The 23,595-nt window shown below is 37.7% G+C and overlaps 1 protein-coding gene across 1 annotated transcript in view; it reads left to right on the forward strand.

Moving 5' to 3' along the window:
* The window catches only part of KIAA0825 (KIAA0825 ortholog), a 251,615-nt gene that overhangs the window by 9,333 nt on the left and 218,687 nt on the right, over nucleotides 1-23,595 (forward strand). Inside the window, exon 2 of the mRNA XM_052777154.1 lies at nucleotides 1,314-1,406. The gene's annotated coding sequence lies outside the window, so the exon portion shown is untranslated. The remainder of the gene's footprint in view (nucleotides 1-1,313; nucleotides 1,407-23,595) is intronic.

Genomic DNA, 23,595 nt, shown 5'->3' on the forward strand with positions numbered 1-23,595 from the left:
CGTTGTAAAAATATTTTTAATTGCTTAAAATATTGTGAAACAAAAGTAGGTGAGCAGGATACTTCCTGTTATTTCTTACATACGCTTTCCCATTTTATTGCTGTTAAACATAATGGAACTTTCTATTCACGTATGTTAGCATGCACGTGTAAACAGTCCTTTCAGTTTCTCTGTAGAGATGATTTCTCAAGGTCTGTAAGTCTAATGCAGGCAATCTATCATTTTCATCACAGTTTTGTCAATTTAATCTAGCATAAACTGGCACTGCTGCCAAGTGGGCAGGACTGCACCAGCCATTCACTGCAGTCACCTGCCCCGTGCCATCATCAGTGCTTATTACAGCTGCCTGGTAGATGGGGATAAATGGGCTTGCACAGGGTAAGTGGCTGCCACAGAAGGTTGGTAGGATATTTTTGCTGAGCTAGTTTTTAGCTGATTTGATTCATTATGTTAGTGTCCACAACCACTACTATTTGCAGCAGTCCATCTTTAGTTCTTTTAATACAGTCATAGAATCGTAGAATCACAGAATGGTTTGGGTTGGAAGGGACCTTAAAGATCATCTAGTTCCAACCCCCCTGCTATGGGCAGGGACACCTTCCACTAGACCAGGTTGCTCAAAGCCCCATTCAATCTGGCCCTGAACACTTCCAGGGATGGGACATCCACAGCCTCTCTGGGCAACCTGTTCCTGTGCCTCACCACCCTCATAGTAAAGAATTTCTTCCTTATGTCCAATTTAAATCTACCCACTTTCAGTTTAAAACCTTTGCCTCTTGTCCTGTCACTACAGGCCCTGGTAAAAAGTCTCTCCATCTTTCTTGTAAGCCCTCTTCGTATGTGGAATGTTCATCTCAAACTTCCACCTCTTATGTTTTCTAAGCTGCTTTTTCTACAAGTGAGTGACCACAAGGTAGATTATTCTCATTAAAACTACTGAGCTATGTGGACATTGCCTAAGCATTTCTTATAGCTACCGTATGTTATTTTGGGATATTCTGTGGCCTTCTAGTTTCCCATCCCCTACAAATCTTCTTGCCATTGCTTTTACACCTTTGGAACAACAAAGTGAAGTGTTATGTAGCACCATGGTTTGTATAGTAAGTATCAGCAGAAATGGAGGCTCCTAAATTTAAAACTTTTTTTAACATTTTGAACTTGGACTGTTATTTAGCAGTTGGAATTAAGAAGCATACTGTCTTACTGTATAAGCAATTTTATATAATACTTAAGCAACTAGGATTTTTATTTGTGAAAGTGTTAGTTCCTCAAATACTACGTATTAGTAATTTTAATACCTTCTTTTTACATAGGACCACAATGAACTATTAACTGAATGCTATGCATAGTCCCTTAAAACTGAAAACAAGAAGATTTCAGTTACAGAGAGAACGTACTGACTGAAGGTATGTATTAATGTGAATTGTACATTGATACATTCTGAAATTGATTTGCTGTAAACTATAAATGCTTGACAAGTTCTAACTGGGTGGTTAGATGAGACCTGTGAAGTTTCTAGGAAAGTGCTTATTGGTACTAATGAAGAATATATATGAAATTTATTGATTGAAGAAAATGTAGGAGATGCTACATTTAAGAGTTTTTAAAAAGTTCTAAGCAAGCTTCGTTCAGATTAACCATTTTATAAAATCTTATCTCTTTACAGCAGCTATAAAAATGACTAGCTGTTTTAACTGTTAAGAAATGGAAAGGTATAAACTTTGGATTAGTATAATTTTGTCAGAAGTCTGAATAGGGTATCTCTTTCTAGTAAGCACTTTCATGGTTATTGTGGAAGCTAATTGAGACCACTGTTTTTGAAAAGCATATTGTACTTTACAGCATTTGCTTAGGTGCAACAGTCCCTAATATTTATTACATTTGGAGCAGAATACAGCCTGTTCTGTAATACACAGAAAACCCTAATAACCTCTCTTGACCCTGTGAAGAAAGGGTCAGAAAATGTGGCCTATCTCTCAAGTTGTCTGAATCTCTTTTCTCGGTACAGTCAATTTCTCTCCACTCTTTTTATTGCATTGCCATTAGCGCATAATAGTACAAAAATCTACTTTGAATAAAAACTTGTAATCATTCCAAGAAGAAGTGGTTTAGGGAGCTATACTATCTTGTAGTACAGATAAAGAAGTGGATTATTCGAAATAGGAATAGTAGGCTCTACAATGTTTTTAATTCTTACCATGCCATTTGACTGGGAGCATGTGAGTTCTGTCAGGTAATGCAGATATAGGGGGTGTGAGGAATACACTGCACTTGGTTCTTTTCCTGTAATAAACTTCTCCCTGGTGCACGCTGTGATAGAAGAAAAAAATGGAAAAATATTCCAGTCTACCTTGGTATTAAAAATCAAATTATTTATTCAATGCCATTCCATGATACACACTTGCAAAGCAATAGACTTTTGATTCTCTTATTCAGAACAAACTTGAAGTTCCTCAACAATGTTCGGCTCCAAAGATTAGCATGAGGCAGGATATTGTAATGTCACTTATTACCAGCTTATCTAGGAAAAATATGTCGTTTCAATAAATGCTCCCTCCCTTTTCTATCCCTGAACTCTTTCTTCATTTTTCAGAGTACATACCATTAACTATTTTTCTCATTGGATGTTTTGTCTGCGCTTGTATCATCTTCCATACTGTTTCCTGGTGGTGTACCAGTGAAGGGAATCTTGGGCTGGGACCACCTGCTGTTGGCTGGGTCACAACAAGCATAATATATCTTGCAGATCAATAGAATAGGGTTGAAACGCTAAGGTTCAATGTAGAACTCTTATATAAAAATGGATTTGGTCACAACTCGTGCTTCTGAAGGATATTCTGCTAGAGTTGTTACTATACTCAGTTTTAGGCAGTTAAACTTAAAAATATATAAATTGAACCTTAAAAATTTGATTGTAATATAAGTTTCCAGCTTGAATCTTATATGGCTTATTAATTTCTAACTTTTAAAAAGTTATAAAATGCTATCAAATTAAAATAAGGAAAAAGAAATTTGCTGAAATGTTAATGTGACTCTAGAAAGAAGTTTTTACTCCTTTTTTTTTGTCTATGGTGTCCCCCTCTCTTTCCCTCTAGAAACCTGAAATGTAGTCTTTCCTTGCAAAAAAAAAAAAAAAATTAGATCTTAGTTTTCAGTCCAGTTTTGTTCTGAAGCAAAAGATTTATTTCATGTGATAGGCAAGTAGTGCACATTGTTTACACTGTAGTTCCACTTCTTGGCTGGTTGCACAACTCATTTGAGAGTCTTGTACTTACGTAAGAAATAACACAGTGCATGGCATTCACTTGTAAGATATTTATGAACACTTGCCCTCTTAATCATGAAACCAAAGGCTAAGTGCTTTCTCCACTAGAGAATTTAATATAATATCTTTATAGTAGTTGTTTAAGATGATAGGGAGGAGGAACCCCTCTCTGCATCACAAATCAGCTGATTGTCTTTCCTTCTTACACGGTAGTTTATGACCTGGTCTGGTTCCAAAGAAGGATTTATTTTCCCCTGTGTGAATGCATTTTGTTCCAATTCCCCCTCCCACCTTTTAACACTGTTGCCTCTTATCGTGTTGTGATATAGTATTCTTGACACAGCATCTTCCCAGAAGAGATGGTAGAATGTATTAGAGCTCTCCATGAGTATTCTTGAATCATAGCCCACATGGCATTTCCATGGCATTTACAGATTAACAGTATAGAGGTAAATGAACTTCACCGTGAAGTACGAGATGTTTCTTTCATGAGCTGCCAGCTGCAGGACTCTTGCTTGCCCTATGATGAGGAGCTTCAGGCTGGAGTGCAAGAGTATAGTTTAAGAGATCGTTAAGAAGAAGGAAGTTCTTTTCACTATAACTATTCCTTTATTTTCCTTTCTTGCTTTTTCAGCAGCAATGGAAAGGTATTGTGGATAAATATTCTTTAAAAGCGCCACTTGGTTATGCATTTTTTTTTGCTTTTGTAGCATCATAGTTGTGATGGCACTTCTTGCCATGAAATAAAGATGTAACAAAGTGAGACAAAACTGAATTGAAATACAGAGGATACTCTGGGAAGATAAAGAATACCTCTGAGCAACTAGTTGAAAAAATCATTTGTATAGGGCTTATGAATTAGTAAGACATTCCTGTCTTTAAAAAAAAAGAATAATTTAAAAATCTAGCTTTCCTAGTAGTTACAGAACTGCAAACCAGTTAGACACAAGGTTTAGTTTTGTACAATTAATTTGATTACCATTAAGTACATGTGGTGTATACATACTTTCATATCGGTCAGTGCATTTGTACTTTAATATACTGTTCTAGAGATGCCTTTCCTATCTCCTACTTCCATTGTGTTTGGTACTGCTTAAACCCTAAATGATACATAATCTGTGCTTCTTTAAAGCATAAAGCTAGCTGGTATCATTTATGAGTTCTGCACTGGATTCAAACTGATAGTTAACTAGAAGTCAAGACATAGTCAAGACTAAGCACTTCACTTAAAGAGACTTAAATCAATGTCCTTTTAATTAAAACTGAGAATAGCTTTTGTCTGTGTGTTTCTCATATAATTTTTTTTCTCCTTTAGGTGATCTTTTGATCTAATCCTTTTTTTAGAATAAAAGAACATGCAGGTCTAATCTGATGCAGACCTGTGGTAGAATCAATGTACTGCTGAGTATCAAAATTGTGCTTTGGCTAGCAGTGCTGAAGCAGAAAAATACAGTAAGCTGTTAAAACTCTTACTCATTGCTAACAAGGACAACAAAATAAAAAGGCAAGCAGGAGGATGTCTGGCCATGAAGATGGGAGATCATGGAGAGCCAGTTGCCAGCCCAAACTGTTAAAAGAACACTAAAATGTTGATGTATTAGTAGAAAGCATAATTCTCTTGTTGTGGAACTCTAAACACCACCTAGGCATATACCTCTGCATTTCATAGTGATTTTATGGATTCCTCAAAGATAGGCTTTTATTGTTTTGGTGTATTCTGACTAGTTACCAAAGAATCTTTTAAAACAGCTTTGATTAGTCTTAAATTAGGCCTGTGCGTGGGACAGGTAGTCTGAGGTATTTAAGCAAATACTTCACATGAGGCTTCTGATGGGAAGCATCTTGGTTATTCTGTTTTCTTTTTTCATAGCTAGTAACACTTCAAAACCTGATTACAACTTTAAAGAAGTCAAAATACTAAAAAGCAATAGACTTCCAGATGATTAGAGAGACTGCTGTGTCTATGTGAAGAAAATATTTTCTATAAAAATGTATTATGCTTTGATTAATCCACATAAACTTCAAATAGAATGCTAATTATACAATACTGTGCCTCATCAGAGAAATCAATTACTTTTAAACTGATATATGTGAAGCAGCGAGTTATGTTATCAAGCTTACTTTGAAGACAAGCCAACAGAGGGAAAAATGATTACAGATCCATTCTTTTGCGGAAGCTTTTTTGCCTTGAACATTTCCTGTTGTCAAATGCTAACCTTCCTTAGACTGTTGCTGATGTAATTGAATATAAAGTTGTCCTCTTTGAAATTCTGATTTATATTACATCTTAGCAGCAACCATTTGGTCAATCTTAGAAATGTAAAACGATCTTGAAACAGATCCTATAAGATCTACTAAATTCAAATTATTTGTATCATCTTTTTCTTAATTCAGTTAGCTTATGACATGCAATTGTCACCTTTTGCAAGCAATTTTTTCTTTGACTTGAAAGTGCTGGCTTCTTTAAACACAATTACAGTTGTTGGTTTGCTAATTCTGTGAGTCAGTCTACAATAAACAAGAAGCTTATCTCGAACCCTTGGCAGCTTCAGTGAAAATTAAAAAGCGTGCTTTACTGTAGAGATTGTCAAGAGTGGAAATAATATTTGTCCAGTCGGACAGCTTGCTTTTGTAGTCGCTAAATGAAAGTTGAGATTCTGTCTCTTCCTTGAAAGCTTCTGTGTCAAGAAGGTAATTTGGACTGTTTGTGGTTTGACAGGGATTATTAAAATCAGATGAAGTGAAGGGAAGGAAGTGTGAGAAAGCAAAATTGACAGTGACACTCTCTGTTATTTGCAGCTTGGATCATGATGACTATGTTGATATGATAGATTCTAAATGTTAGGTTCACTGTTGGGATATGTTAAGCAGCAAATACAGTAAAATGCAGTTATAGATTATTTTTCTGACTTAACACAAAACCATCCAGCATTTATTTTCATTGGGAAATTTGAGAGGGGGAGTGTAGCAGAAAACAAAAGACTAGAGGGGCAAATGGGAGGAAAAAGAGAGTGGTTCAGAAAATTTAATTTTCTCCTTTGTGATTTGATTTAAGCAACAACTCTTTATCCTTTTTTTAAGTAAATACCGCTTGCTAGTATACTTCAGAGGGAATAAAACTGAGGGTTAAGAATTGATGGAACAAGTCATAAAATTTCTTTTTCCAATGACTTGAATTTTGGTAGGATTTTTTAGCATTAATAGTTTTGCATAAAGTGAGCTCAAGTCTTAAAGATTGCTGTTTCACATCAATTTTTCATGACTTGCATCTTGCATGTTATTTTTAAATAGTGATCTTTTCTGCCACTTTGAGGTAAATAATTTAAAAACTTAAATTATTGCAATATTAATATAGCTGAATTTTTAATTGCTGAAGATACATTAGCTGCACACTGTATGCATCTTTTGGTGTCTAGTGAATATACAATGTATTATTTAGTCTTAATCCTTTCTTTTATCTCTTGGTTGTATAGGTAAACTTTCAATTTTTGAATAGGCAAGTTAGTGCAGAAGACATCTGACTAGCTAAGTTTGAAGGTTGCTCTCATTTCTATGTGGTTTGCTTTTCTGTTTTCCAGTATGAGAACTTTGCAGAAAATTCTATTTTGGGGCAATTTTCAGTGTAGACTCTTAGAATTTTATAGGAAATTAGAGAACTGAAAGGAAAAGAGGTGACACATGAAAGCCTTTGCTGTTATTTAGCATAGCCATAACTTCATATCTTTCAAACAATGTCATGCAACGTTTGAACAGTTAAGCCATGCCAGTGTAGCAAGTCCTGTCTCTCATCTTCACCTATCTTCACAGTAGAGTGAAGCATATTAGCATCCAGAGTGATTCATCTCCCAGAACAAAAGGGGTAAGGGAGCAGAATGACTGAGGGAAAAGAGGTTACACAGAATTGTTCGCAGACTTGCAAAATAAGGACTGTCATGAGAGAAGAGAGTGGCATTGAAAACATGGTGGGGACACTGGTAAAGGAGGTGCTCCGATAACAGAGCACACAAAACTCATGATGTGAGAGGAGGGTGCCAGACCCTGATGTGGGCTGGAGGGGGGAATGTGAAACACAGACAACCACCCTGAAATAGATGCTGAATTAAGAGAGGATTGAAAATGCGTCTACAGGACAGTCTTAGAGGGAGGTGTAAGACACAGCAGTGAGCTACTCCTGTGCAAGAAATGAAATCTGTATTTCTGTAGTTGCAGAAGCTTGTATGTGTACTTGTACTATCAAAAAGTTAGATTAGCACTACAGTTTTCTGTTTTGATGGAAGTAGGGCGTATCAGCCTGAGGTCCTGCCTCAGCTGTGGTTGATGCTAGGCATAGTAAAAGACAGTCCTTAATCAGAAGAGCTTACAATATTAATAGGACAAAGGAAAGGGGAGGAAGGAAATAGTGTTCCTGTTTTAATCAAATTTAAAGATAGGAGTAGGTGATTTACCCAACTTCTGCTCTGTAGTGGAGTTAGTAATGTGTAGTGGAATTAGGAATGAAACTCTACTCACAACAGCGTGACACTTGGAACTGAATGTAAGTGTGTGTATATTTATCATTTAGGGAGTTAGAGATTGCTGTGTTGGTAGTGTATATAAGACAGATAAACCAGCCCAGTTTCACATTCAAAGCAATACTTTACTAGTTTGACATTAATAAACAATACACATAGTTCTTAGTTGTTATCAGTCATTATCACACAAGACTAAAACAGTCCTTAACAAGCTTATCCTAAACTATGAGTATACAGTACCACTGTCGTGGTTTAACCCCAGCCAGCAACTAAACACCACGCAGCCGCTCACTCACTCCCCCCCACCCAGTGGGATGGGGGAGAAAATCGGGAAAAGAAGCAAAACCCGTGGGTTGAGATAAGAACGGTTTAATAGAACAGAAAAGAAGAAACTAATAATGATAATGATAACACTCATAAAATGACAACAGCAATAATGAAAGGATTGGAATGTACAAATGATGCGCAGTGCAATTGCTCACCACCTGCCGACCGACACCCAGCCAGTCCCCGAGAGGCGAATCCCTGCCCCCCCCACTTCCCCGTTCCTATACTGGATGGGACGTCACATGGTATGGAATACCCCGTTGGCCAGTTTGGGTCAGGTGCCCTGGCTGTGTCCTGTGCCAACTTCTTGTGCCCCTCCAGCTTTCTCACTGGCTGGGCATGAGAAGCTGAAAAATCCTTGACATTAGTCTAAACACTACTGAGCAACAACTGAAAACATCAGTGTTATCAACATTCTTCGCTCTGAACTCAAAACATAGCACTGTACCAGCTACTAGGAAGACAGTTAACTCTATCCCAGCTGAAACCAGGACAACCACAAAGCTGATGCAGCATAGCTACTGCTGATGGGTTGGGTCCTTGATAGTCTTCCTTACTGAAGCAGCCAGCCTCAAGCTCTTAATGAGGAAAAGCGTGAACCCAATGAGCAACTTGGCCCCAAATTTTTTGCGTTGTATTTTACGCTTCTTATCCTCCTCCTCAAAGAGATAGGGAGGATCTCATTTGCTCTCAACAATTTATTTTATTTTTTAGAATCAGGACTTGGTTTTGCAAGGCATCTTTTCTGTTTATTCTGCAGGATTCTTCTGTTTCCAACAGACATATTTCCCGCTATGTTTGTGTACTTTTCTCAAATCTTGCACATTGTCCTGTTTGCACATGTTTTCTTGAGCTCCATTTGTGCAACCATACCGTAAGGTTCTGTTTGCTCCTTTGCAGTTGTGTGCTTCTGTTTAGCTGAGTTACAAAATGCTTACACATTTTCATAGGTTATGCTGTTAGTAGTGTTACAATGCTATAGGATGCTTACGCACTGTCAGCAGTTAGGCTGTTTTAGCGACCTTGTGTCTCCTTTCAGTGCAAGGAAATATTAATTATGTTGTACTTAAAATGGTGGAGGTGAGTTCGCTGTGCCTAGAAGCATGGGTTCAGCAGTCGATAGCAGCTGGGAGATGGCATTCTGATGTTAATACCAAATGGGAGTTGACAGAGTGCACTTTAGCTACAGGAGTTCACCACTTGACAAAAAGCAGTAACAAAGAAGTTAAGAGACAAGTGGGGTTACACAGAGAGAGGGAAAAGCAAGCTAGCTATCTGCCATTTCCAGGCCAAGCATCTATTGGTTCTTAGAGTTACAGATACTCTTTACCTCCTTCAGCTACTGATAGGACATAATTCATTGTAAACAGCATTGTGTTATAGCTGTGTATTATGTAGCCTGTTGTTAACTATTAATCATGGTATAAAATGTACAAGTGAAAGACTGTCACTTTGAAAGAAATTGGAAGGATTTTCCTTTTTTCCCCGCTAATAAATGAATTTCATTTGGGGACAAACAGTGACAAATGTCAACTACATTTCTTCATATTTACTTCTGTATCTCCATCTCATCATTCAGTGGTGGTATTCTTTAAATGCTTTGTGTGCACAAGTACTTCCAAGTGCAGGAAAAAAAAAACCACCACAAAGTGTAGAATAGTTAATTAGAAGAACATTTAAAATTCAGTCTACAGTTTGTGTGGACTTACTCTAGGTCAGTTAGGCTTGGGGGAGAGCTGTGCTTCCTGAATGTGCAGATTTTACCATGTTACTTAGCCAAATGCTCACGATTTGGAAAATATCCTGATTCTGTTGAAATCCATCTCTGTCTCCTGGTGTCTAGTATTCATTAAAGGGGAGGTTAGTTGAATCAGGCTATGTTTTCTAATGCCTGTCAGTGGGTTTAGTCTGAAGAGCAAGGTGTCGTGGTTTAAGCCCAGCCAGCAGCAAAGCACCATAAAGCCACTCACTCACTCCCCCGCCATGATGGGATGAGGAGGAGAAAATATAACAAAAAGCTTGTGGGTTGAGACAAGGACAGGGAGGGATCACTCACCAGTTATGGTCACAGGCAAAACCCAAACTCAACTTGGGGAAAAAAACCAAATTTAATTTACTGTCATGGTTTAACCCCAGCCAGCAACAAAGCACCAGCCACTCATTCAATTCCCCCCCACTCAGTGGGATGGGGGAAAGAATCAGAAAGAAAAAGGCAAAACTCTTGGGTTGAGATAAGAACAGTTTAATAGAACAGAAAGGAAGAAACTAATAATGATAATAATAACAATAATAAAATGACAACAATAATAATAAAAGAATTGGAATTTACAAAACCAGTGATGCATAATGCAATTGCTTGCCACTTGCCAACTGATGCCCAGTTAGTTCCTGAGCAGCAATCTGCTCCGCCTCCCACCCTGCCCAGGCCAGCTTCCCCCAGTTTACATACTGGGCATGATGTCACATGGTATGGAATATCCCTTTGGCCAGTTTGGGTCAGCTGTCCTGGCTGTTTCCCCTCCCAACTTCTTGTGCCCCTCCAGCTTCTTTCTGGCTGGGCATCAGAAGCTGAAAAATCCTTGACTTAGTCCAAACACTACTTAGCAATTCAAAAACCATCAGTGTGTTATCAACATTGTTCTCATACTGAATCCAAGACATAGCGCTATACCAGCTACTAGGAAGAAAATTAACTCTATCCCAGCCAAAACCTGGACATTTACTACCAATCAGATCAGAGTAGGATAATGAGAAAGAAACCCAAATCTTAAAAAAACCTTCCCCCACCCCTCCGTCCTTCCTGGCTCAACCCCACTCCTGATTTTCTCCACCTCCTCCCCCCCAGCAGTGCAGGGGAATGGGGAATGGGGTTGGTGTCAGCTTGCCACACATTAGCGGTCTCTGCCGCTCCTTCCTCCTCAGGGGGAGGACTCCTCACTCTTCCCCTGCTCCAGCATGGGGTCCCTCCCATGGGAGACAGTCCTCCATGAACTTCTCCAACGTGAGTCCTTTCCATGGGCTGCAGTCCTTCAGGCACAGCCTGCTCCAGCGCGGGCTTTCCCATGGAGTCCCGCCCATCTTGGGTGGCATACTCTGCTCTGGCGTGGAGTCCTCCATGGGCTGCAGGTGGGCATCTGCTCCCCCACTCCCCTCCACGGGCTGCGGGGGGACAGCCTGCCGTCTCACCACGGGCTGCAGGGGCATCCCCTCCTCCACCGCTCCTCCTCCCCTTCCTCCTTCACTGACCTCAGTATCCGCACAGGGGTTCCTCTCACATTCCAGCCTCCTCCCCCACTGCACGTTTTCCCTTCTTAAATACCTTCTCCCAGAGGCACTACCACCATCACTGATGGGCTCGGGCTGGGCCAGAGGCGGGTCCGGCTTGGAGCTGGGGAAGCTTCTAGCCGCTTCTCACAGGAGCCAGCTCTGAAGCCCCTCCCCTGCTAGCAAGACCCCACCACATAAACCCAAAACACAAGGAGAAATAATAAACTCAAAACCTAACATTTCAATATTTACAGTGTTTTCAAGTACAAAAGGTAAGTTACTTGTTCAGAGATTCAGAACACAGTAGATCAGAGGAGATGCTCCTGGCAAAAGTGAATATGAATTGTTTTGCATAGTTCCAGAGTTAATTTCAGATTCCTCATTGCTTGTTCATGTTAGTGTATAATGGTGTACTGTTTTATTCTTGATATAAACAACACAAATGCATTTCACAATTTATACAATGTAGTATTTTTACTGCAAGTGTAATACATGTGTTTACATTTTGGCATAGGTTAGTCTATGAAGATGTAATTTAATATTTCAGTTCCCACTGAAATGTGTAGTTCAGTTATCAGTTGAGACACCTTTCCTTGTATAATTCATTTTTAGTGCAGGGCTTTCAGTTGTGGCAAAGGTGTGTCTTTTTTTTTTTTTTTTAAAGGAACAATCACAATGTAGTGCCAGTATTTGTGATTAGCAGAAGTTCACTTTCCACCCCCTCCTCCCTCAAAGGTTTATCCAGCCAAATGGAAGGAAAGGGGCCTGGAATCTTTTCCTAAAGACATCTCCTAAGAAACGGAGGTAAATGGGTCACCAAAGGCTTCTGGTGGGCCTCTACAGAGGCCACGGTCAGCAGAATCTGGTGCACGCAGGGATTAAACACTTCTTGTTGATTTCTAAGGGATAATCTCCCCTTTATGTTTCTGTCAGCTTTTTATGTAAAGCACTGATTTGTTTTGATCATATGTAGTGGCTGTTGTTTCCAGAACCACTGGAGCTGGAAACTAATGCTATATTTTGATAAAGTAACATGTTAATCTCCTGCCTATTTGTGATACCAGCCATTAAAAGCTTGTTGAAATAGAAAAGTAATGTAAGCAGAAAAATTTTTTTAAAGCAAGGGCATTATACTAAATAAGCATTTTCAGTATTTTTAAAACACCTTGGTAGGCTGTCAAAGTGAAGTAAATTTCCACATTTCAGAAGCCGCATAAATGGAATTTCACTTAAATGAAGTTGAGTAAAATGTATGTGACAAACATCAGCATTTTGTGTTTTTCTCTACTAAATGTTAACTGTCCCATTATAATTATTTTTATACCATAGAGGATCTGCTTCTTATTTATCTAGGAGGGACTTGTATGTCTGTCACAAGGGTTTTGAGAAAATGCTGAGACGTCTTAATAGTTTTGAACTGAGATTTTTTGAAACACTAAGTAGCTCTAAAAATTAATATGTGAAAGAAGGGATTCCTGGGTTGACTTACTAAATTATGTTCACCTGCAATAGTATAAATAACATCCAAATTCACTAATTACATCTTTTTGACCAGTTAGCCAAGAGACAATTACTGTTATTTTCTGGCACCTATTCTGGTGTCTATGACTATGCAAGTGTGATCAAGAGTAGCAGCCTGAAACTACCTGTGATTTAAGTTACATCTGAGAAATAAATGTCTAAAAACTGAGTGAAAATCAACAGTAGAATTTGTAAGAAAGATGACAATGAGTATGTGGTATTAAGAAATAGAATTGCTTCAAATGAGGGTAGAGTTTATTGTCGGTAAATGGACTGAACTTCAAAGGAGGAAGTCCTTTGGACTATAATCCATACAAGGCCTCAGTTTTCTTCTTTTCCTTGTTTACACCAATTGTACAGGTTCTTACCATTTTTCATGGCGTATTTTGGAAAAGAGGTGAATAGTTTTATCTACAAATACTTTCCGTTTATCAAATCTTATATTTTATCTTGATTACAGTTAAAAGCTGAACTTTAATAAAATGTAAGCCTAACACAAAAAATACTGTAATCTGTGTTGAATTAATATTTGGGGCTGGAAGGTTAAGTTTAAATGAACAAGGAGCTTGAGTTTCCACATAAGTAAGGTAAGTGTTAGTAAAGTTTGTCAAGAGCTGTCTTTCCTACTCCTGTATATCTTTAGCTAAACTTTTCCAGCTTTTTCCGTGTCCTTGAGGGTATTCAGTTTTAGAAAGTGACTTACTACACTGCTTTCTGAAGCTGAAATAGGCCTGTCGATTGAAAAGCTATGGGCCACAAACTGCTCTGTGATCTAGGAAGCCAAGATAAGTTACATGTGGAATCGCATTGTCTTCCTTCTTTAAACAGTGATTCCAGTTTTGTTTGATGGAGTACAAAAGTATATGATTGTCTATGAAAATTCTTGAGTTTCGGTCATACAGAAGCTATTCCAAGGTAGAAATCATAGAATCACATAGCGGTTTGGGTTGGAAGGGACCTTAAAGATCATCTAGTTCCAACCCCCCTGCCATGGGCAGGGACACCTTCCACTAGACCAGGTTGCTCAAAGCCCCATCCAACCTGGCCTTGAACACTGCCAGGGATGGGGCATCCACAACCTCTCTGGGCAACCACTGTTCCAGTGCTTCACCACCCTCAGTGTAAAGAATTTTTTTCTAATATCTAATCTAAATTTACCCTCTTTCAGTTTAAAACAGTTACCGTTTGTCCCATCACCACACTCCCTGTTAAAGTGTCCCTCCCCATCTTTCCTGTAGGCCCCCTTTAGGTACTGGAAGGCTCCTGTAAGGTCTCCCTGGAGCCTTCTCTTCTCCAGGCTGAACAACCCCAACTCTCTCAGCCTGTCTTCATAGGAGAGGTTCTCCAGCCCCACATCATCTTCATGGCCCTCCTTTGGACTCTCTTGAGCAGGTCCATGTCTTTCTTATGTTGGGGGCCCCAGAGCAGGATGCAGTACTCCAGGGGAGGTCTCACAAGACCGCAGCAGAGGGGGAGAATCACCTCCTTCGACCTGCTTGCTGGTCATGCTGCTTTTGATGCAGCCCCTGATACGGTTGGCTTTCTGGGCTGCAAACATACATTGCCAGCTCATGTTGAGCTTCTCGTCAACCAACACCCCCAAGTCCTTCTCCGCAGGGCTGCTCTCAATCTACTCATTGCCCAGCCTGTATTTGTGGTTGGGATTGCCCTGACCCATGTGCAGGACCTTGCACTTGGCCTTGTTGAACTTCATGAGGTTTGCACGGGCCCACCTCTCAAGCCTGTCAAGGTCCCTCTGGATGACGTACCTTCCCTCCAGCATGTCAACCGCACCACACAGCTTGGTGTCGTCAGCAAACTTGGTGAGGGTGCACTCAATCCCACTGTCCATGTCGCCAACAAAGATGTTAAACAGCGCCGGTCCCAATACAGACTCCTGAGGAACGTCACTCGTCACTGCTCTCCACTCGGACATTGAGCTGTTGACCACAACTCTTTTGAGTGCGACCATCCAGCCAATTCCTTATCCAAATATTAGCTGGATGTTTTGAGAGCTAATAAATACTCTTTCAGAACCACTTACGTATCTTTTTTAGCCTCTGCTTTTTTGATAGTTACTGTCTATTTTTTCCCAACATATGGCAAGCTAAGAGATTCAGAATAGTTGTATTCCTTCTGCCTTTTTGTGCTACTTCAGCAAAGCCAGGAGACTTAACTTGTACTGTATATATGTTCTCAAACACAAATAGACTTTTCATAAATATATCTCAAAATAAGAAACAGGACATTTGCTCACTTACGCTTGGAAATATTTAACACAATTTTTTGTATTTTTTTACTAGAAAATGAAGTCTATACAAAACTACAGTAGTAGCTTGAATGGAATTCATAGGTTTCTTAAGAAGTCCCCCTCGTCTATTTTCTTCTAGTCAGCTATTTGAAATGATCTGACTGGAACATGAACATAGCACAGATATCTTTATAAAATAACCTAAAAAACAATCAGTGCTGCAAAAATTTATTTCTTCAGATATTTAATTTATACAGTGTAAGAAAGTGTGTGTAAGTTTAAGAAAGTCTGTATTTGTGAACTAGTAGTAAGTTTGCTTTATGTAATCATCTTTCTAAAAACTATGTAATAGTTCTGTAAAATTGCAGTTTATCCTATTTTTCTTTCTTCTTACATCTTCCCTGATAAGTATTGTCCCCAGACTATGTCTGAATGGACTCTCAGTATTCAGAAGTCCAGCACAGAAACATCTCACCTTGATTTCTCATGATGAGCTATCTGTAACACCCATACTTTCTATGTTTTATGCCATGGCAACCGTAGCCTGTTGTCCTACTTATCTATACTTTGGCTAATGCATAAGTCTGGGCAATAGTGGGTTTTGGTAGGTGAGAATAAAATGCTAGGCAGGAAAACTGGGCTTTTGAGGATTTGCTTGCCCTTTTAGCCTGCTGTATTCAATAGACTTGCAGCTGGATGTGAGGAACACAGCCAGTGAAAAACATGGTATAATTTAAAAGACTCCATAACCCTGGGGAATGCCAACAACTGGTGTAATTGGATAGTTCTGTCAGTGTGGCAACATTTGGTTATGAAGAGAGAAAGCAATGACATTTTATTTATAATTTAAAAAAAAAAATTCATAAAATGTTTACTTGCAAAATATGTATGATTACTGCCTTAAATTTTATTTATAGAAGTGCACTATTTCTTATGTAATATAGGAGTTTTAAAGAAAAATTGCCTTATCTAAACAACTACTTAGTACCTCACTTTTATCTTTTCTGAAAAACAGTGAAAATTGAAAAAATTGGTAGTCAAATATTATTTCTTAAGAGAACAAAAAGTTGAATATTTAAAATAATTTGATGTGCAAAGTATTACATAAAACATTCACAATATAATTAATAATACATTCAATATAATTGAAGGTGACGAAACACAACCTTTTTAGTATGATTTTTAAGTAGGCTTTAAGAATTCCTTTAACTAAAAAGGGGAAAAAAAGGAAAGCAACAGAAACAAATCAGAATTATATACAACTCCCTTTCCCTTTTCCTCCCTTTCCCTCCTTCTCCCTTTCCCACCTTGCATACTGCTTAATTACAAAGATCTTGGAAAACTTATTTTGAAAAGTACATCTAAGTTAAGATGTAAACAATGTCTTTAATAACCATCTTTCCAAGCAAAAATGAAAGAAATATTGTTCTGTTTTGGTAATTAAAAACTGTCCATTAATTAAACTAAGAAACAGTACAGTCTAAAAATCTCTTCTATATTCTTTTTAAGGTCTTATTTGTATGCCAAGTATTAGCAAGTCATCTGGCAATTTTTAGAAATGTAACATGATTATATTTCATTTTAAGCACCTAGAAAATGAGTAACAACCTTTGTCACAGAATGACATTTTGATTTTGGTAATTTATCCAACTTTGCAGAGGAATTTCTATAAGGAAGAATACGTAGGCCTTAACCAGATCATTCCTTTTTATTTTTTTGTATTATTTATCACATATCTTCCAACTTCAGTGATGACTAAGGTAGAAGTCCTTGAGTCAACAGTTGTTATTAAGCAACCCAGATTTCTTTTTTGATTGTCAGATGGAAGAGGTGGAATTCTTGTGGGAAAGACTTGGAGGGCAGTATTTTGCAAACAGTGTAGTGAAACGCAATATGCCTTGCATTTATGGTCTCTGATTTCTCATACTTTAAGAATTAATGTTTAGGTCACTGTGCACCTGGCATTGCTTCCGTTCTTCTCGGTTATGTAAAACAATGATGCTGTTCCCATAGTCAGGGAAATCTCATGTCTTCTGCAGTTTTGGCACTTAACTTTCTCATTAATTTCAAGAAGAATCCACACATATCTTTGTAGCATTTTCTTGACTTTTTTGTTGGTTTTTTCCTTCCTCTGCACCTGTGTTTCTGAACAACTTCTTATGCAACATGAGGCAGCAATATGCAAATAAATGGTTTGAGAACTTACGCAGAAACACAGACATAGAAGGTGATGTGGTTCTGAGATTCAATGGAGAAGCATCTTTCCGACTAGTATATTGTGTGCCATTCACTTAGGTTCTCATTCTGAGTGCGGTTTCAAAACTGCCTGATGAAGCCAAACCTCCGGATTTAATCATAACCTGTGCCCTGAAATGCTGCCTTGGGACTTTGCTCTGGCAAGGTCCACGTCCTTTCTGTCAGCAGACCATTCTGAGTGCAGTAGCTGACATTTTCCAAGAGGTTTGATGTCAGGATATACCTTTCATGATTGTTTCAAAGCACTGTCTTGAGTGTGCTGAGGTCTCTCCAACTCCACTGGTCATTCATGTTGCATTTTGAGTACAGTTTGTTAACACAGAACTCGCAGCTCAGGATACTCATGCATCTGGTGAAGTTGAAGGACAACAGATAGCCTCTCATTGTTTTCATTGGTACAAGGAGGACAGGAGTCAAGCAGACACTCCTGGATGTGGCAGGGGTTAGTCATCAGTACTTAAAACCACTTTGAACATACTTGTATAAATGCTGCCAGTGTCTCAGAGTCTCCATCAGATTGCCTTTCCTGCTTCTGCCTATCAGAGGTATTTCCTATTTGAAACATTTCAGGTATGATTCATCTGCCACTATGCAAGTCGGTTGTCCAAGGACAGTCGATTCATTTTCCTGCTGTTAGACAATAGGGAGCCTTTTAGATATGTGTCCTCACTTTTGGTAAGGTGTTTTGCAAGTGCCTTACCTAGATGTCTCTGCAGTCCTAAGCTAGTAGATGCCCTTACCATAAATCACATTGTGCTCATTTCTCACTCCCACTTTCATTCAGTTTCTTTTTGCAAAAACTCTCTGGAGACTTACTTTCTTTCCCTGCTTCCCAAGACCTCCAGATACCACAAATCAGAATAAGGATTGTCTACACAAAAGGTACTAGCTGTTAATCACTGAATGCTGAAATCAGGATAGAGCTGTGTGTCTTACGATCCCTCCAGGAGAACTGGTGATTGTCATACATCTTTGCGAAGTACCAACCTCATCCTGTCCCTGACATTTAAGTGTCTAGGGTCATCACTTTCCCTGTTTTCCAACACCACAGCGTGACTGCACCTTTAATTAGGAATACCTAATGTTTTAAGGCTTTGTCTCTTATATTGGAATATAAATTCTGGGTAAGTTCAGCAAAGTCAGTTACAGGGATTTTCTTTTCCATTTGTGCAACTCTTTTCCTGAAACTTACTATAACTTAATTATCTCTGCGTCTTCTACCGCTTTGCAAAACTTGGCTGAAATTGGGAAGAGGGTGCGCCTGGGACAGTGTGGAGGAAGACAGATACACAGACAATGGTTGCACAAGCCCCATTTTCTTTGGAAAGTAGACTGAAGAGCAGGAGCACAAAAAAGTTGAAGTAGAGGAATAGAAGGTAAGAAGGCAATTAATGTATTAAATAGAAAAGAGTCTTGTATAAAAAAGAGCGGGAAATAACTTTTTTTTACCTACATTCCACATATTTGTGCTTTAAAGAACAAAAGGCTATGGATACTGAGGATGAAGGTGTTATTATAGGTGGTATGTCACTGTTGTCACTTATGCTATAGTGAAAAGCCATTTTTCTGAAAGGAAGTGATACAGATGTCTTTAAGATCATTTAGTCTCACTTTGCTCTCCTCTTACAGTTTGTACGTAACCAAATATTCTCAGCCAAAATACTTTGTCTCTTCTGGGCTTCATCATGAATTTGCTGGTATACTTTGAATAAGAGCAGTGAAGGTTTCTTATGAATGCAAAGATGGAAATTACATTCTTAAGATAAGTCTGATTTGGTCTATTGGCTGCTTTGAAGGTTTGGGTGGGAGACTAAGAAGCTTGATGTTTCCATTGCATCCTCCTGTATGTAGGGGAAGCAAGCAGATGCTTTTTACTCAAACAAGACCTTGTCTTGCAAGCTTGAAAATACCTAACATGTTCTAGATCGTGTGTAGTCCAGTATATATACTCCACTGTACATGGTAAAAGGAAGTAGAGTGTCATTACTTTACTTCCAGGTTTTTTTTTCAAGGAGAGAGAAACAGAGGCTTAACAGTGCTTTTGAAGTTGCAAATCATAGGTGAGTAAGAAGCAGTATGTGACTGCATTACCCTGTCGTGTCTTAATGATGTAGTGAGCATTAGGCAGTATGGCATGAAACGTTACAAGTCGAGTTATGCCAGCAAAAAGTAGTTTAAACTTTTGATTTAAGAAATGAAAGATTTAAAAAAAAAAAATGAAAAGGAAATTTAATGGACATTTACAGTTGTCAGTAAAATGTTTCATATGACCCTGTGCAGAATTAAGTAAGAAGTTTTAAGAATAGTTTTTGGGGAAAAAAAAAATCCATGACATACATACTACTAAACAAGCCTTTAAGACTGTAACTATAAACTTGGACCCATTTAAGACACATCTCTATGGAGAATTTCTGTATTTCATTTTTATAAAATTGACATTTTTCAAACTCTTAGCTTTAAATTGAGAAGTAATGGAAGAAAATAGAATGTGCGGGAGTGAAGGGTCTGAAATGCAGCCTACCTTTTAAAAGCTGTGGTCACAGACTTCTTTTGTAATTCTTTTTAAATATAATAGTTTCATTGGAAGGCTATTTCCTGTTAAAATTCTAACAACTCTGTATCTGATCTACTGAACTATAAGACCTCAAAGGTCTTGAAATTTCTTTCCTTTAAATACCATTGTCCTCAAAGAGTATTGTGCCAGGATGGAGGATTTTTCCAATAAACAAGAAGAGAGAAGGCTTTTATGGTCTAGTATAGAAGTAGCTAGTATGTGTTTGTAAGGTTTTTAGTTGAAAATGGTGTATGTTAGGTTCTTTACCAGTGTGTTAAAAGATTAGTTCCTTCAGCACAGTCCTTATAAATCTGTGCAGTTTTAGACATTAATGACAAGCAAGATAGGAAGGCTGTAGTGGATGTTTTTGAGAGCATAGTTCTGAGAGGGATTTGGGGGTTTATGAAGTATTGCCTCTTCTTTCTGAGTTTGTAAGTGACAGAAAATGAGAAAACTCACATGTTATCCCTAAATAGCATCTCTTATTGCCACAATTGGAAAGACAATTCTGCAGTAGGTGCACTGTTAGTCTCACATGTAGGAGATATCTTATATTCTTGTCCTTCAGGAAAAAACGCAATGCCATGCAGTCTTTCTGGGGAAAGTAATTATTGGTCTCAGACATTTTCTCATACCTGTATGCAAAATTCACTCAATACATATGTTCCTCAGCTGTAGCTGTAGAAAATAAATTAAATGCTATATCCTATTTTGAAATTATTTGAGTTACTGTATATTTTCTTGGCAAATACCATTAGTTTAAAAAAAAAGGGATGATAAAAAAACATACAGTAGGTATTTCTAACTAGGCTTCTAAGAATCTCTTGTCTATGCATTAGTGATTACTTTAGTCTACTGCTTGGTAATTATTTTTGTAATTTAAAAGTATTTTTAAAACATCCATCATTCATAAAGCATATCTATTTGACAATGAGATTGATTGATGTAGTCTTAATCAGGGACAATGGCAGAAGGTTTTATGCTGTGTTTTTGTGTATGTGGCAGTGGCAGAAAAGTCAATTACTGCATTTTTTTTTTGGTAAGGCCTCAAACCATATGTAAAGAGGACAATATTGCCCCAGGTTTATCCATTTTTTTAACTTATTAAATATAATAGAACTACAGGCACAAAAAAGTAATTCTGTGAGAAAAGACATCTTGAATCCTTCTTTTATCTCTACTGAAGAAAGCCAGAAAAGGTAAAAAAAAGAAAAGAGGCACATTGGTATACAAACAGTGGTTGTCACACTTAGGGTTTTGGTGAGTGTAAAGACTAATAAGAAGGTAGGGAAAGCCACTGACTTTTCAGAGGTAGGATGCTTAATGTTTGTGGACTTCTTGTCTAAGAATGGATTGTTTATAAATGTTGAATCTTCAATGTTGTACACTGTGGGATTCCACTACGGGGTAACTAGCTGAGAGACAAAGATGATATAGGACTGTTTCACTCAAGAGCTACTCAGAAAATGGCTATTTCTCTTCTGAAGCTTATGAAATCATGTTATGCTTTATTCCTTTCTTCTGACATAACTCCTCAGGAGTTTCCTTGCAACTCCAGATGGCATGTTCCTCTTTTGAAGTCATTGCCTTTGACCAATAGTGTTTGATTAAGTTTATGTAAATGAGAATTCTCTCCTTGTCTTTGAACATCTCTTACCAGTCCCAAGTAGCAGGAAATTGAAAAAAAGCAGTGCTGATTGCTTTGCTTTATATTCTCAACATTTCACTTTGTGTGACTCAAAGAATGGGGGAGAGGCAGTAGGGAGAGCTCATGGATCTTAGTTTTAAATTCTTGCATGTACTTATGCCTAGAAAACAGGACTAAGCAACATAGTTTGAAAAACCCACAAATAGTAAAAATAATAGCATATGCTATTTTTCAGAAATGTGCATTTTCACAGTCCTTTTTCAAGGCTTTAGTATTGATGATTCAATGGCTGATATAGCTGCCTTTGATCAGAGCACTGCATTCTTGTATTACAGCTTTAGATAGAAGGCACAGTTTTCTGTTTCATCCACAGTGAGGACTGTGTTTCTTCAGTCCCACTGTGGGTTGTATCTTATTCCCACTCTCTTATTTGCTGTCTCTTATAATGGCAGAATTTGGGAGAAAAACTGTATTCAATACAGTTACAAATTTAATTACAGATACTTAGAATCTCTCTTTGAAAGATGTAAAGGAAAATGTGTTATGTGTATGGTGAATAATAACTGATGAATATAAAATTAACATTTAAATATAAGTTTATGACAACAGCAAATGTGGTAAGTCTGCAGGGGGAACATTACAAGATGTTTTTAATAAAACTTGTTTCAAAGTTATTTGTGGCATTCAAAATATTTTGTAAATACAACCCTCATGAAGACTAGTTTTCAGATGCATTAAATGTTTTTTTAGTGGAACAATATGGTATTCTCTTTGTAAAAGCTGTGTATGCTTCAGCAAAGTGTGGGAAATAGGTGAATATGAAAGGTAAATTGGAAAATTTAAGTAGAGATCTTCAATACCTGCCTATTAGCAGAAACAAAAATAGGTTATGTTCTTTTATAGACAGAATTTTTTATTTTTCTTTTTCTTTTTTATCAGTCTTCTTTTTAAACAGTGTTACGATTTTGAAAGGATTTTTACCACAGAAAATCGGGTAAGCAGCTTTTACTGTGTCAGAGTAGAGCTCAAGAAATCATAATTTTTAAATGTATTTCTTGTGTAAGCTCTGTGTGGTTTGCGAAAAAACTTTAAATATTCAGACGATGTGGAGTCCAGAACAGTAGGAATTTCACATTGAATAGTATTATCTCAAGCCATTGCCATCACTGTTGCTGCCTGCTGTGCGATTGCAGATGACATCTTCTGTGCTGTAAAGCGGCTGGGAACAGTTGTGCAACTAAAGGTAGATAAAGGAAATCATTGTTAAGATTATGGTTTGAAAGTGTAAGCTGAGTGATGAAAAATCTTGTCAATTCTCTCATCCCCTTTTAGTTTTGCAAGGATGCTAGGGCAATAAAGAGATATCTCCTGTAAGATAAGAAGCAGTACCAGAAAAAAAGCTTCAATGATTTGGCTGGCTCTCTGTACATGTAGTGCTGCAGTTTGAAATATCCCTGTTTTCAAATCACGAGTACATTGACATCCTCTTTTTAAAGTACTGCTAATGATAACAATTTTCTTTTATTGTCCTGGATATGGGTGGAATGAGAGCTCTAGGGGTAAAACTCATATAATGTTAAAGTAAGTTTTCAAATATTTAGATTGGCTGTAAAGTAACAGTCCAGAAAATTTGATTGCCATGGTGCTTGGACTGCACTTAGACAAAACATTTTGTGCTGAAGTGTGGAATATTATATGTGGAAAAAATGCTGCTAAATGAATAAATGTATTAGGTAATAGTTTCTAAATATTTTATATGTACAAGTTACTGTTTAAATTCAAAATATAAACAGTTATTTAAAAGTTATCTTGAAATATACTAAAGGTAATATTTGAAGTATTTGGAAATAAGTGTCTCATTATACAAGAACTAAAATAGTACACTGGCATTAACTGAATGAAATTAGTGACAGGTCATGAGTTCTTTAACTCTTGAATGACTTTTAAAAGACTGAATTGTGGAGTTTTAAAATAATGAGATTCAGTTTATACAAA

Source organism: Harpia harpyja, chromosome Z, assembly GCF_026419915.1.
Source record: "Harpia harpyja isolate bHarHar1 chromosome Z, bHarHar1 primary haplotype, whole genome shotgun sequence".
Classification (NCBI taxonomy): Eukaryota; Metazoa; Chordata; class Aves; order Accipitriformes; family Accipitridae; genus Harpia; species Harpia harpyja.